The 12,565-nt window shown below is 43.4% G+C and overlaps 1 pseudogene; it reads left to right on the top strand.

Moving 5' to 3' along the window:
• The first annotated feature begins 8,509 nt into the window (after positions 1-8,509).
• LOC144825719 (U2 spliceosomal RNA) lies at positions 8,510-8,690 on the top strand (annotated as a pseudogene).
• The last annotated feature ends 3,875 nt before the right edge of the window (positions 8,691-12,565 follow it).

Here is a 12,565-nt window from a genome sequence, read left to right as displayed (position 1 = left end):
CGTGCAGATTAGGATGTGACCGCCCGGGTGGCGGTCACATCCTCAATCTTTAACATTGCGGCGGGTGCAGCTTCAAGCTGCACCCGCCGCAATGTTAAAAATGCATGCACGGCATTTGCGTGCACAAAGCAGCAGGCACTGCGCAGTGCCTGCCGCTTTGTCCACGCAAATGCAGGGGGGTACCATAGGTACCCCCCATGTGCACCCCCCACCCCCCCTTCACCCAGGGGGCCCGCAACGGGCCCCCGAAGTGAAGGTCCGTATGCTTTTTCCACGGCGGAAAAGCCGCTGTGGAAAAGCATACTTTGTACTCCATCCTAATATGGCTGGCGGTGTCTGATAGACACCGCCAGCCATGTTAATGCTTTTCTGCCGTGGTTGGAAGGCGACCGCGGCGGAAAAGCGGAGGACAGATTATAAGACCCACCAGCCATCCTAATTTGGCGGTGGGTCTTTCAAGCCTCCCCGGCGGTTTTCCGGCATCCTCCGGGCCGGCGTGTGGCTTCCGCCGGCCCGGTGGATGCGGGAAATCCGCCATCGTAATAGGCCCCTTAGTTGGAAGGAAGAGGGTAAATGAAATTAAGGAGTGATCTGTCCAAAGAAGGGACCTAACCTCTTAGATACTAGTGATTTCTATATTGGAAAATAGGAGATCCAGGATGTGTCCAGCAATATGCGTGGATCCTGTGATCAGGTGCTTGGCTATAGGGTTATTTATTTATTTATATTGATATTTTCAAAGTGAATATTGAAGTCCCCTATCACTACAAAATGTGTTTATGTTTAAAGCAAGGGAGAAATAGCTGAGAGAGCAGTTGTGCACTAAAGTCAGATTTATAGCCAGGAGGGTTATAGATAATTGCCCCTCCAAGTATTTTATTGTTGCCATTAGATACTTGAAAAGCCAAGATTTCGCGTTCCCCTGTCTGCACCACTGACTCGGGGAGACAGGTTTAACAATCTTTAAATAGAATGGCGATTCCTCCTCCCTTCTGCCCTGGTCTGTCTTTTTTTAGCAATGTATACCCTATAGGTAGGGTAACAGTGACATCAGGGGAGTTGTCCTCATTGAGCCACGTTTCTGTGACAAAGGTGAGAATTGGCTTTATTTCAGCTATTAAGTCCCATATCTCGAGGGAATGTTTTGACACAGATCTTGCATTAAAATACATGCAATCTAATCGGAGGCCAGCCTGGTTCCCGATTGTTTTGTGGGACCAGTGTGGCAATGTTGGGCTGCCCCAATTACAACTGTGGCATGTGAAAGGGCCCTTCGTACTCTCTGGTGAGGCTTTTATACAGGACCCCTTGTCACCTGGAACTGCAAAACAATACACAAAATATGGAAACAAGCATCCTTCTAGTATGTGATGAAATATTGTATATAATTCAAACAGAATTGTAATTTTAATGGCAGGGTTAGAGCATTTCTAAATTAATTTGAGGCCACCCATAGTCCAAACTATATTCTGTTTGATGCACTTAGACTGCTCCCATGCATAATTCTGAGGATACAAATGTTTTTAGTGCCCAATTTCATATTCCTGCATATTTACAGAATGTTTTAAAATGTTCAATTTTCCCTCTTTATTTGTATACACTTTATTAATTTCTTAATATGATTTTGTTTTCTTAGTAGTCCGCAAATCCCCGGGTCCCAGACCACAGGTTAAGAACCACTGATGTAGATTTAAAACATTGGGAATCCAATTGTAACAAAGGCTCGGGTGTGAAGATTATGAGGGCGAAGCAGCTCAGGGCTCTGCTGGTTGACTTCAGAAATTGGGATCCTTTGGTGGATGTACAGCACATGGTGCCACGCCTGAATGAGCAACTATACGCAATAACCAATTCTTTCACTGACTAGGCTTCAAAATCTGCTGTACTGGTACGCAAAATAGCAGAAATAACCCTGTTGCAAATTAATATTGACTCAGAACTATATTCAGCAATACCGACCCCCACCAAAAGGCTTTCCAGTGAAATAGAACTACTTGATGGTAAGATGTACTTCCAACAGCCCCCTCCCCCCCCCCCACCCACAGGGGACTTTGTTTTGGTTGGTTTTGACTGCTGGCAAGTTGCCCTCTGTCTGTTGGTCTCAAACAATGTTTTATTCAGCCAGAATTCACCCCAGTTAAATTATTGCTAGAGTTGGCAATTCTTTTCTCGTCCTCACCTTATCCCACCTGGTCACAGTAGAGCTTATACTTGAGTCTCCTCCACACTAGAGCTTATATGGGAGTCAGTGTCCCACCCCTACAAGGAAAAACACAAATACCATACCTCTAAAGATGCTGCATACACAAACTTTCCAGGTAATCTCCTGGAATATCAGGAGAATACACATACCATCGGAAGGCTACAAAATTCACTCCTTTCTCAAATAAAGGGGAAGATATATAGTGTTGATCCAAAAATCCTAAATCACACAGGTAGAGGGAGATAGTCGCCTATAGAGAAGGAGGGGTCAAATTCACACCACCAATTATTCGAGTAATGCCAGGGGTACCCTAGTCTGGGTTTGAGCAGGAGTCTCTCTTTCAATCCTACCTAAAAATATAGACCCGGAGGGAAGATTTGTTTCGTCCTTGAGACTAAATTGGATGGCTTCCCACTCATAACATATGTATGTTGTGCCCGGTGATTTTTCCCGAACACGGCATTGAGTGCTGCCTTAATCTGCACGGACCGATCCCCACAATCCCTACGAATTAATTTGTACGGTAGAATCCCTCGCATTGATCTGCTCAACAAGCGCCTACCCAAGTGATAAGGAATAGACGCTGCGGTTAATTTTCCCGCCACATCAAGACTACCTCGCTTATCATTTCGACGTCAGGATTCCAAGTGCTCACTTTTACGCCCTGATGATGATCTCAAGTAGTTGAGATCGAAACGTCATCGACCAGCTTACAACAAAAAACTCCCCTAAATTGCGTTAATTTACCCGTGGAGTTTCTACAATGTTGTCAATGCGATGTTTTCTTTTAATTTCAATATCACCTTGTCACCACGCACTATACACTTGTTTGTTGAGCACTGGAACTAGCATATAATTTATGATATATCATTTATGGAGTTAATTGATGTTATATTGTATCTATTGTGTTTCCCAGCATCTGTTGCATAATACTTGACCAACATTTAAATTGGTGTAGCTTGACTTAACCCTATTACAAGCTGCTTCAGGCACAAACCGTACTTAGGACCCCTAGGGCCACTTTAGACCATTGTTACTAATCTTAATTTTTCCCACTCATAATAGGCAGCATTTATCCTTGCAGCTAGATTCAGCTCAAATTTCTGCAGCGTCTCATCTCATATAGCTGAATGGGGACACATTCCATGGCTATTGGGAGAAGATTTTAATTGTGTCCTAGACTCCTCCTTGGACTGCTCACATCCCCCACTGCCCTGCGCCCGAAAATCTCCAACAAACAGGGCCTGGTTTCTTGGCTCCGACATCCGTCCTTATAGGATGTATGGAGCCTCCATAACGCTGGTGTTCGCCTTTACTCCTTTTACTCCCCAGCTCGTGATCTCTATGTTCGTTTGGACAGAATTGTATGTTTAGCGACTCTCTCTAGAATTCTCACCTCCATCCCCACCTGGTGTCTACAACCCTTAGCCCTAAAGGACACAGCTTTCAGAGGGACTTAGACCGAACAAATCACAGAATATTTTGAGCTTCACACTGATACTGCTTTCTTCCAGGCCCTGGAATGGGTGGCCTTTCAGGTTGCTATTAGAGGCACCTGTATCCACACCACTCTTAGGGAACCTAATGCCCTATCCCAAGAACTACTTAGAGGGGAGAATGAGGACTTTTCATTCGAGAGATAGATGGTCTCGAATCCAACTCTCCAGGTCTTCTTGACCCACCTGCGGGAGGAAGAAGCCTTCCAGTAGAGCGACTGTGATGTTCATGGACTGTGATGTTCATACCTCACTGAACATCCAGCAGCTGTTCCGAATCATGGAGGCGATGCAAGTTCAATGGCCCCATGCAGCTACTCGAATCCTAGATCTACAGAAGGCTTTTGAGTCCCTCACTGGGACTACTTTTTCTAAGTCTGTCCAGATTCAGAAACTTTATTATCAAGATAATCTGGCTACTTTACACGGATCCCACTTTTAGAGTCAGGTCTGGGGAACAGATTTCCAATGAACTGCCAGTAGTTGGGTACTAAACAGGGCTTTAGCCGCTCTCACTTTTTTTCTCGTTAGCAATGCAGACTCTGGCGGCCCGTGTGCATCTCCAAGAGAGGGAGTGGGAAATTCCATTACCAAGCAGGATGCATACAGTCAGTCTTTATGCAGAAGAGGTGTTAGTTTATCTGAAAGACATACCAGATGAGCTCTCTAGCATTGCCTGCCTCTTACACACTTTTGCATCAACTTAGGGCGTGCGAGTAAGCTGGAGAAAGCCCTGCCTATTCCCCTTACCCCCCAATGCAACTCTTACATCGCTGGACTTTGGAAATGCACTGGTGAAGTGTGAAGGCAACTCCTTCCAATACCTCATACAGAGCAGGATCCCCTAGAAAGCAACCTTACAGAGGTGGTGACATCTCTCCCCGCTGAACTCACATTCTGGTGCTCCCTCCCATTATCAATAGCAGGGTGCATCTCAACTTTGAATATAGTGATGCTTCCTTGCCTGTTGTACAACTTCGCCAACCTCCCATTGTTACTTCCCCGTAAATTCTTTAGGAACCTCAACAAATTGTTGGGCAAACTGCCATGACTGCAGGTCAATAGATGGGTGGCTTGATATATAAGGGGGTTAAAACAGAAAGGAATTTTAGAAAAGAGGCTTTAACAGCAGTAGATATGCACAGGTTGATACTGAAATGTGCATATTTTCATATAAGTGCACTGATTTATCTTCCACTGATTTTCACAGCACTGAAATCTGGCAGACATTCAATCATGAGTGCATATTTATAAGTTGAATAAATATGGAAATATACTAATTTCAGCTTCATTTTTCCACAAAACCCAAAATATATATGGATTAATACAGATAAAATTCGCAAAAAATTAAATATGGATAAATACAGACGGAAATGGCAAAAAAAATAATACCATAAAACCGGGAGCCCTACTTATAATTCCTCTCCCATCTGTTTGATCCAGAACCTCCAGTAACACCGGATTCTCCATCCTAGATATCCCTCTGGTTCCGCCGACTGTCCCATATCCCCAGCTCCCTATTCAAGAGCCCAAAACTCCTGCTTTCTTCTGGGTTTCTGGGTCCCTACCCCCATATGGACTTTGGAAATGCACTGGTGAAGTGTGAAGGCAACTCCTTCCAATACCTCATACAGAGCAGGATCCCCTAGAAAGCAACCTTACAGAGGTGGTGACATCTCTCCCCGCTGAACTCACATTCTGGTGCTCCCTCCCATTATCAATAGCAGGGTGCATCTCAACTTTGAATATAGTGATGCTTCCTTGCCTGTTGTACAACTTCGCCAACCTCCCATTGTTACTTCCCCGTAAATTCTTTAGGAACCTCAACAAATTGTTGGGCAAACTCATTTGGAAAAACAGGCATCATCAGGCGGCACTTCCCAAATTGCAACGTCTAACTAACCAAGGCGAGCTTAGAGCCCTCGAAGTTTTAATTTTATTATTTCACACTTCAATGGCTGACTGAGTGGATATCAGCACTTTCATGAGTTGAAGTTCTAGGACCAAACTGGAATCTCTTCACTTTGCCAAGATGGCCTACTTCAACGATTGCAAACTCCGAGTTTGACCTCCATGACGACCAGTTCCTTACTTATGCTCAGGGATGGTGGTCTATTCCAAGTCAACCTCTCAACAACTTGTACACATCCTTCACATAATTGGCAGTCTAAGCCCTTGTAGCTCACACTCAGACCACTCTACAATACTTGAGAGAGATGTGGGAGGAAGGATTGAGCAGGGCCTTGTTTGACAAAGTGTTTGAGAAAGTCCTGGAGTATCCCTATAGAATTTCTAGGAATGCTCACCTACAATTGATTACAGTTTACATATTACACAGAACTTACCTATCCTCTAAAAGGCTACAGCAAATGTTCCCCAAGGCTTTAGACGCACGTGCCAGATGCAGCTCCCCACAGCCAGACTTTGAAAACATGCAATGGGAATATCTGCAACTGCGCTCTTACTGGGCAGAGGAACCTCAAAAGCTTATCTCCATTATGAAGTTACCAAGGCAAGACAATTGGGAGATAAGGCCCCGGGAATATATGAACACCCCAAGAAGCACAAGGTGGTCATTCACTTTGAAAACTTGCCCTTGATCCTTGCAAAATGCACCCTCAACATGGAATGTAAAAGCCCACAGCCCCATTGCAGAGTAACCTGGAGACAGGCGCTGAATACATATGGTAGAGCTGAAGCAGTGGCCCTTCCGAAGGAAGTGGCTAAGGGCATACAGCACCAGCCGATTGTCCAAGAGGGGGATACATTGCTTGCCAAACTAGTGGTCCCACACGGTGGTGATACCACGCCCTCCTGAACTTTTCTGTTGTCCGGTCCCCTCTCCTACAACAGTAAACTCCTTAATCCTGACCGTGGCCATGCAACCTCATCCGACTCCATCTGTCTTCAGTTGGCTGGATGAGCCCTTCCATTGCTTATAATTAAGGCTCTCTGTTTTCCATTTTTACTGATTTTTACAGATAAATACAGACAGAAAACATTCATTTTGTTGTCTGTATTTATTTTTAAATGTGGATAAAAACGGAAATTGGGTTGTTTTTGAGTAATTCTAAATACTGTCGGCCATGACTGCAGGTCAATAGATGGGTGGCTTGATATATAAGGGGGTTAAAACAGAAAGGAATTTTAGAAAAGAGGCTTTAACAGCAGTAGATATGCACAGGTTGATACTGAATGTGCATATTTTCATATAAGTGCACTGATTTATCTTCCACTGATTTTCACAGCACTGAAATCTGGCAGACATTCAATCATGAGTGCATATTTATAAGTTGAATAAATATGGAAATATACTAATTTCAGCTTCATTTTTCCACAAAACCCAAAATATATATGGATTAATACAGATAAAATTCGCAAAAAATTAAATATGGATAAATACAGACGGAAATGGCAAAAAAAATAATACCATAAAACCGGGAGCCCTACTTATAATTCCTCTCCCATCTGTTTGATCCAGAACCTCCAGTAACACCGGATTCTCCATCCTAGATATCCCTCTGGTTCCGCCGACTGTCCCATATCCCCAGCTCCCTATTCAAGAGCCCAAAACTCCTGCTTTCTTCTGGGTTTCTGGGTCCCTACCCCCATATCCTTCTATCCAGTTAGCCACAATCTATTCTACTCTCATTCAGCTTCATTCGTCTGTATATGGCTGAGCTCACTCTTTGTGCATTACCTTACTGTTGTATGATTAAATGTGAGATTGTCATTGGTAAATGCAGTTGGCTCTCCACCTGAAATGACAACTCAAATGTGGTCTGGCACAGTACAGTTTGTTTCTATTTTGTTGGTTTCTAGCTTTACAAACATTAATTAAATATATTTAAAAAAGTGGTACAAGATGTAATTCCTAAATTCACAATACTGGGAGTGGGTGATCGAGATGTACCAAATGAATCTTCCTGGGTCTGACTTAATTAAAGCAGAACAGGAAGGGGTAGGCGCGTCACTTGCAAGAGTTTTGGCTTCTTTTCTCATATTGCAAGAGTGCTCTTTGGTGGCTGTTAAGGTCCAAATTAACTCAGCAGTATGTACTACATTGTGAAATCTGTCAACAGACAATGACATGGAAGGAAGTATTGCAGGGCTCAAGGGCACTAAGTCCTGCTCTCCTCCCCTGTCATTTCCCTAAAGGGAAACTTGATGCTGCAATTGTTACAGCACCACATCCTCTGCCTGTGTGTAAGGAAAACAAGTAATGATAACATTTTGAAACATCTGCCTTTTGCTCTTTAGGCAAACCCCCCACCACCTCCACCACTTTCTTTTAAAGTAGTAATACCTGCTTAACACATACCTGCCAACTTACAAAATAACTTCACCATGTGAGGAGGGGCGGGGCCTGAAGCGGAGAGCTATCTAAGAGGCACTTTGCCCCTCATCAAGCCCCAACCCCACCAAAACAAGCATTTTCAATGCAATAGTTCTCGCATTTAAGCGAGTTTGAGCTATTGACATTCTAAATGACAATGCCTTTTATTTATGTTTTGGTTTTTAAAACATAAATAAAAGGCATTGTCATTTACAATGCCAATAGCTTAAACTTGCGTAAATGCGAGACCTATTGTATTGCAAATCCTTGTTAATCTAGACATGTTACAGGGTGCAGTACCATATGTGGCCAAAAGGTGTGCCAGGGGACTTCTTTTGGCCACATATGGTACTGCACTGTGCAGAAGATATGGTAAATCCAACCTAACCATAATGCATTGCATGCAAGACAGTACCACGAGTACATTCAACTAGCTATGTCCATATATAAAATTAGTAGCTTTGAAATGTAACAAAAGCTCCTCGGCCTTTTGGCTAAGATCAAGTGTAGTATCTGTTCTTATCAGTTTGAAAGCGCAATTTATGCACAAGTAAAATTTGATTTACAGTAACTATGACTTCGACTTATGAAATGAATACATTTGCTTTATGCAAATGTATGCAAATTTTCGTGATGGCCGACAAGCTTTTAATTAAGCCAGAGGAGGGGCACCAGTGTGCTGGTGTCTGTTTGTTCCCTAGGTACACAAAACAGAACCCCCAAGGACCTGTGGTGAGCTCTAGAGCACCGGTAACATTGCGCTCTCTAATTCTCTCTTTCCTGGCATTTGGGTGGACTAATGTTGGAGGCTTAAAACACATCCTAACACACTTCACAGGCCTGTATGGCACCCAGACCTCTGGCAAGGGGATACAAGTGTGGCCAGTGCAGTCAAAATGGCCAAGGCCATCATGAGAATGACCTTCTACTTTAACTGCACTCGAAGATGGACAGAGTGAAGAGGGCGGTGATGTTCAAGACCCACGACAAGGGAGGCAAGGGAGTGCTGGACATCGCCACCATCCTGAAGGGAATCTTCGTGTGCCAGTGTGTGAGAAGCACCCTGAGGACCGAAGATGAGAGCCACGTCGGCTTTCTGATGGCACACTTCTTCCTGTTGCCAACGTGGAGGCACCTCGGATGGGCAGAGTGGGTGAGCGCCGTCCCGTACAACTGGGAGACTCTGTGGTTCTACAAGGAAGTGGAGAAGTTCGTGAAGGAGTTCGGGTTGGAGGCTGCGCCGCCACCACATGGATCCCGAAGCTTGTTCAATGCCAGATACGTGCAAGGGACATCAGCAAGCCGATCAATGCCCTCCCCTCAGCCACAGCAGACCATGTGTGAGAAAACATCGTATCCCGGCGCCTGACGAACCAGCAAAAAGACATTGCGTGGATGGCCATCCAAGGAGGACTTCCCGTGAGAGCCTTCATGCACGCAAGAGGACTCAACCGATACAAGTCCTGCCCAAGAGGGTGCACCGAGGATGAGACATTATACCATCTCTTCTGGGAGTGCAGGTATGCACAGGACCTGCTGGAGGCCCTAGGCATGGAGCTTAGGGCCTGGATACCTACGACTTTTATCACTGCGGACTCTGTGATGTATGGACTGTTTCCAGGGACACATGCACTAGGTGACCTCCAGGGCAGCTGGAGGCTTCTGTGCTGTTTTAAAGATGTTCTTTTGTTTTCCAGAAACCACCTGGTAGTAGGGAAAAAGGAGACATCGACCCTGGTGTGCCATAAGATGATCCTCAGCCTCCTGCGCGACTACGCAGCACTGGATCGATCAGATGGAGACAGCGACAATGAAACCTTAGGACCCAAAGGGGTCTCCTTGTACCCTTACACAGGGGGCCTGGAGGGCTCAGGCAATGACCGCGATGACAGCAGACCCAATGGAGTCCCCCTGGCCTGACCTGGTGTGGGGCTGGAGGGACCACTAACCTCTTTTCTTCAATCCAGGAACCAGTTGGTGACAGGTGAGAGGAGAGAGCGGATGAAGACAGGTGGAGTAAATGTAATTATTTACTGTATGTATTTAACTAACGTGACCTTTTCCCTTCACAGGTAAAAGGTCCATGGGATAGCTTGTGCACTTGTTGCCAAGTTTGTTACCAACAACAACAAAAAATAAGTTGTCTGAGGTTGGAATTAAAACTTATGGAGTAATAACACAAGTACCAGGAAGTGTCCTCATGGTAGGTTACAAGGAGAGACAAAGCAGGGTCTCTGAAAAACCACTATTTATAAAAGACAGGAACCAATTAAAAAGAGGGGGCACAAAGTTTAGTTTTGTTTTTATTTGCAGTGGAACATTATATTTACGTAGCACTATTGTCAATGGTATGAAAAAGCATAAGTATAAAACACTGTCATTTTCAATGCCAACAGCTCAAATGGGAGACCTAATATATTGAAAATGCAATTGGTCTTGCATTTGTTGGAGTTGGAGTTATTGGCATTATAAATGCCAATGTATTTTTTTACATAGCCAAGTTGCAGGGTGCAGTACTAAATGTGGCCAAAAGAGGTCCCATGGGCTCTTTTTTGGCCACATATATTACTGCACCCTGCAAAGTTGGAGTTATTGGCATTATAAATGCCAATGTTTTTTTTACCTAGCCATGTTATTGGGTGCAGTACTATATGTGGCCAAAAGAGGTCCCAGTGGACCTCCAATGGACACTTATGGTACTACAGCCTGCAGAATATATGGTAAATCCATCCTATCCATAATGCACTGCATACAAGACAGTACCATGAGTACATTCAACTAGCTATGTCCATATATATAAATTTAGTAGGTTTGAAATGTGACAAAATAATTAATATATTTATTCCAGACTAGGTTCTACTCTGTGTGGAGCTGATGAAGGGAAATTAATAGAAGGTCTCATACAAATGTGAGATGTGCTAGTGAGTAAAGTAACCACTTCCAGCCTTACAGAGGACATAGCTTGTGTTCTGTCTGTACTAAGCCTACTGATCAATGAATAGCCACCATTTACAAAGGACAGGGGCATGAGCCAATTTAAAGAATGGGGCAGATTTTTTAGTTTTGTTTTTATTAGCAGTGGAATTATTATATTTGCTTTGCACTATTGCTAATGTTGTAAAAAAGCAAAAGGTTGATACTGAAATTTGCATATCTTCATATAAGTGCACTGATTTATCTTCTGCAGGTATTCACAGCACTGACACCTGTGAGACATTCAAGCATGAGTGCATATTTATAGGTTAAATAAATGTGGAAATATACTAATTTCAGCTTATTTTTCCTCAAATCCCAAATAAATATGGATAAATACAGATTAAATTAGCAAAAAATAAAAATGGATAAATACAGGCGGAAATGGCCACAAAACAAATACCATAAAACCGGTTGCCCTAACCATAATGCATTGCATGCAAGACAGCACCACAAGTACATTCAACTAGCTATGTCCATGTATATAATTAGCTTTGAAACATGACAAAATAATTAATTCCGGATTAGGTTCTACTCGGTGTGGAGCTGATGAAGGGAAATTAATAGGTGCTCTAATATAAATGTGAGATATTCTTGTGAGTGAAGTTAGCACAGCAAGCCTAGCTTAGGACTAAGTGTGTGCCCTGCCTGGAGCCTGTTAAGAAAATAGTCCCTGGAGGCTGTAATTAAAATCTAGGGAGTAACAACACATGTAACAGGGAATGTCCTCATGGGAGGTTACAAGAAGAGACAAGGCGGTTACTAAGGAGGGACTGCTAACCCTATTGCCCAATGAAAACCCACCATTTACAACGGACAGGGACAGGTGCCAATTAAAAAGATGGGCGGAAAGTAGGGGGACCTTTATTCACATATCCTTAATATAGCATGTCTCGAAGAGACAGCGCAAGCGCTGCCTAGGCGAGACCTAAATAAATGAAAATAACAAAGGGTCGTTGACTGTCGCCGATGTCCTGGGGGTATTTTCAAACCATTTATTGGACATCAAATGCTTACAGGCTCCAAAAACGAGATTGAAATACACTGTCTAGTACCATCAGAGAACTGCAAGAGCATTCTTATTTACTGCCCCAACTTTATTTCTTGTAATCGCTTATTCCCTTTATGAAATTATATTTTATTTCTTAAAGTGATCATTTTTGGACGGATTGTAAAACGAGCAGCTTTAAATCTGGCATCACTTCAACACCAACAATGTCTGAATTTGTTACATTTCTTAGCAAGGGATAGATTCCTGCATGCTTCGAAAGTGTGCTATGAATTTAAGACCAATACTTTCACTCATATTAGTATGTTTGCCACAAGACACAAAAACAGTTGCAGGGGCCATCAAACATTAAAAATAAAATTTTAACAAACACTATTGACTTATCAGAAGGGTATGGCCAAAGTAAATACATTGGCCCGGCAAACAAAAGCCATTTCGGATAGCTGCTTAAAGTAGAAATCCAGTAGTTCTACTTCACATATTACAAATGCAATTGACATACCGACTGCCATGGATCTTCACTTATCTTATCTTTCCTGTAAAGAAAT

Source organism: Lissotriton helveticus, chromosome 3_1 (assembly GCF_964261635.1).
Source record: "Lissotriton helveticus chromosome 3_1, aLisHel1.1, whole genome shotgun sequence".
Taxonomy (NCBI): Eukaryota; Metazoa; Chordata; class Amphibia; order Caudata; family Salamandridae; genus Lissotriton; species Lissotriton helveticus.
The sequence above is the reverse complement of the archived record's forward strand: the minus strand, read 5'-3'. Positions and strand labels throughout refer to the sequence as shown.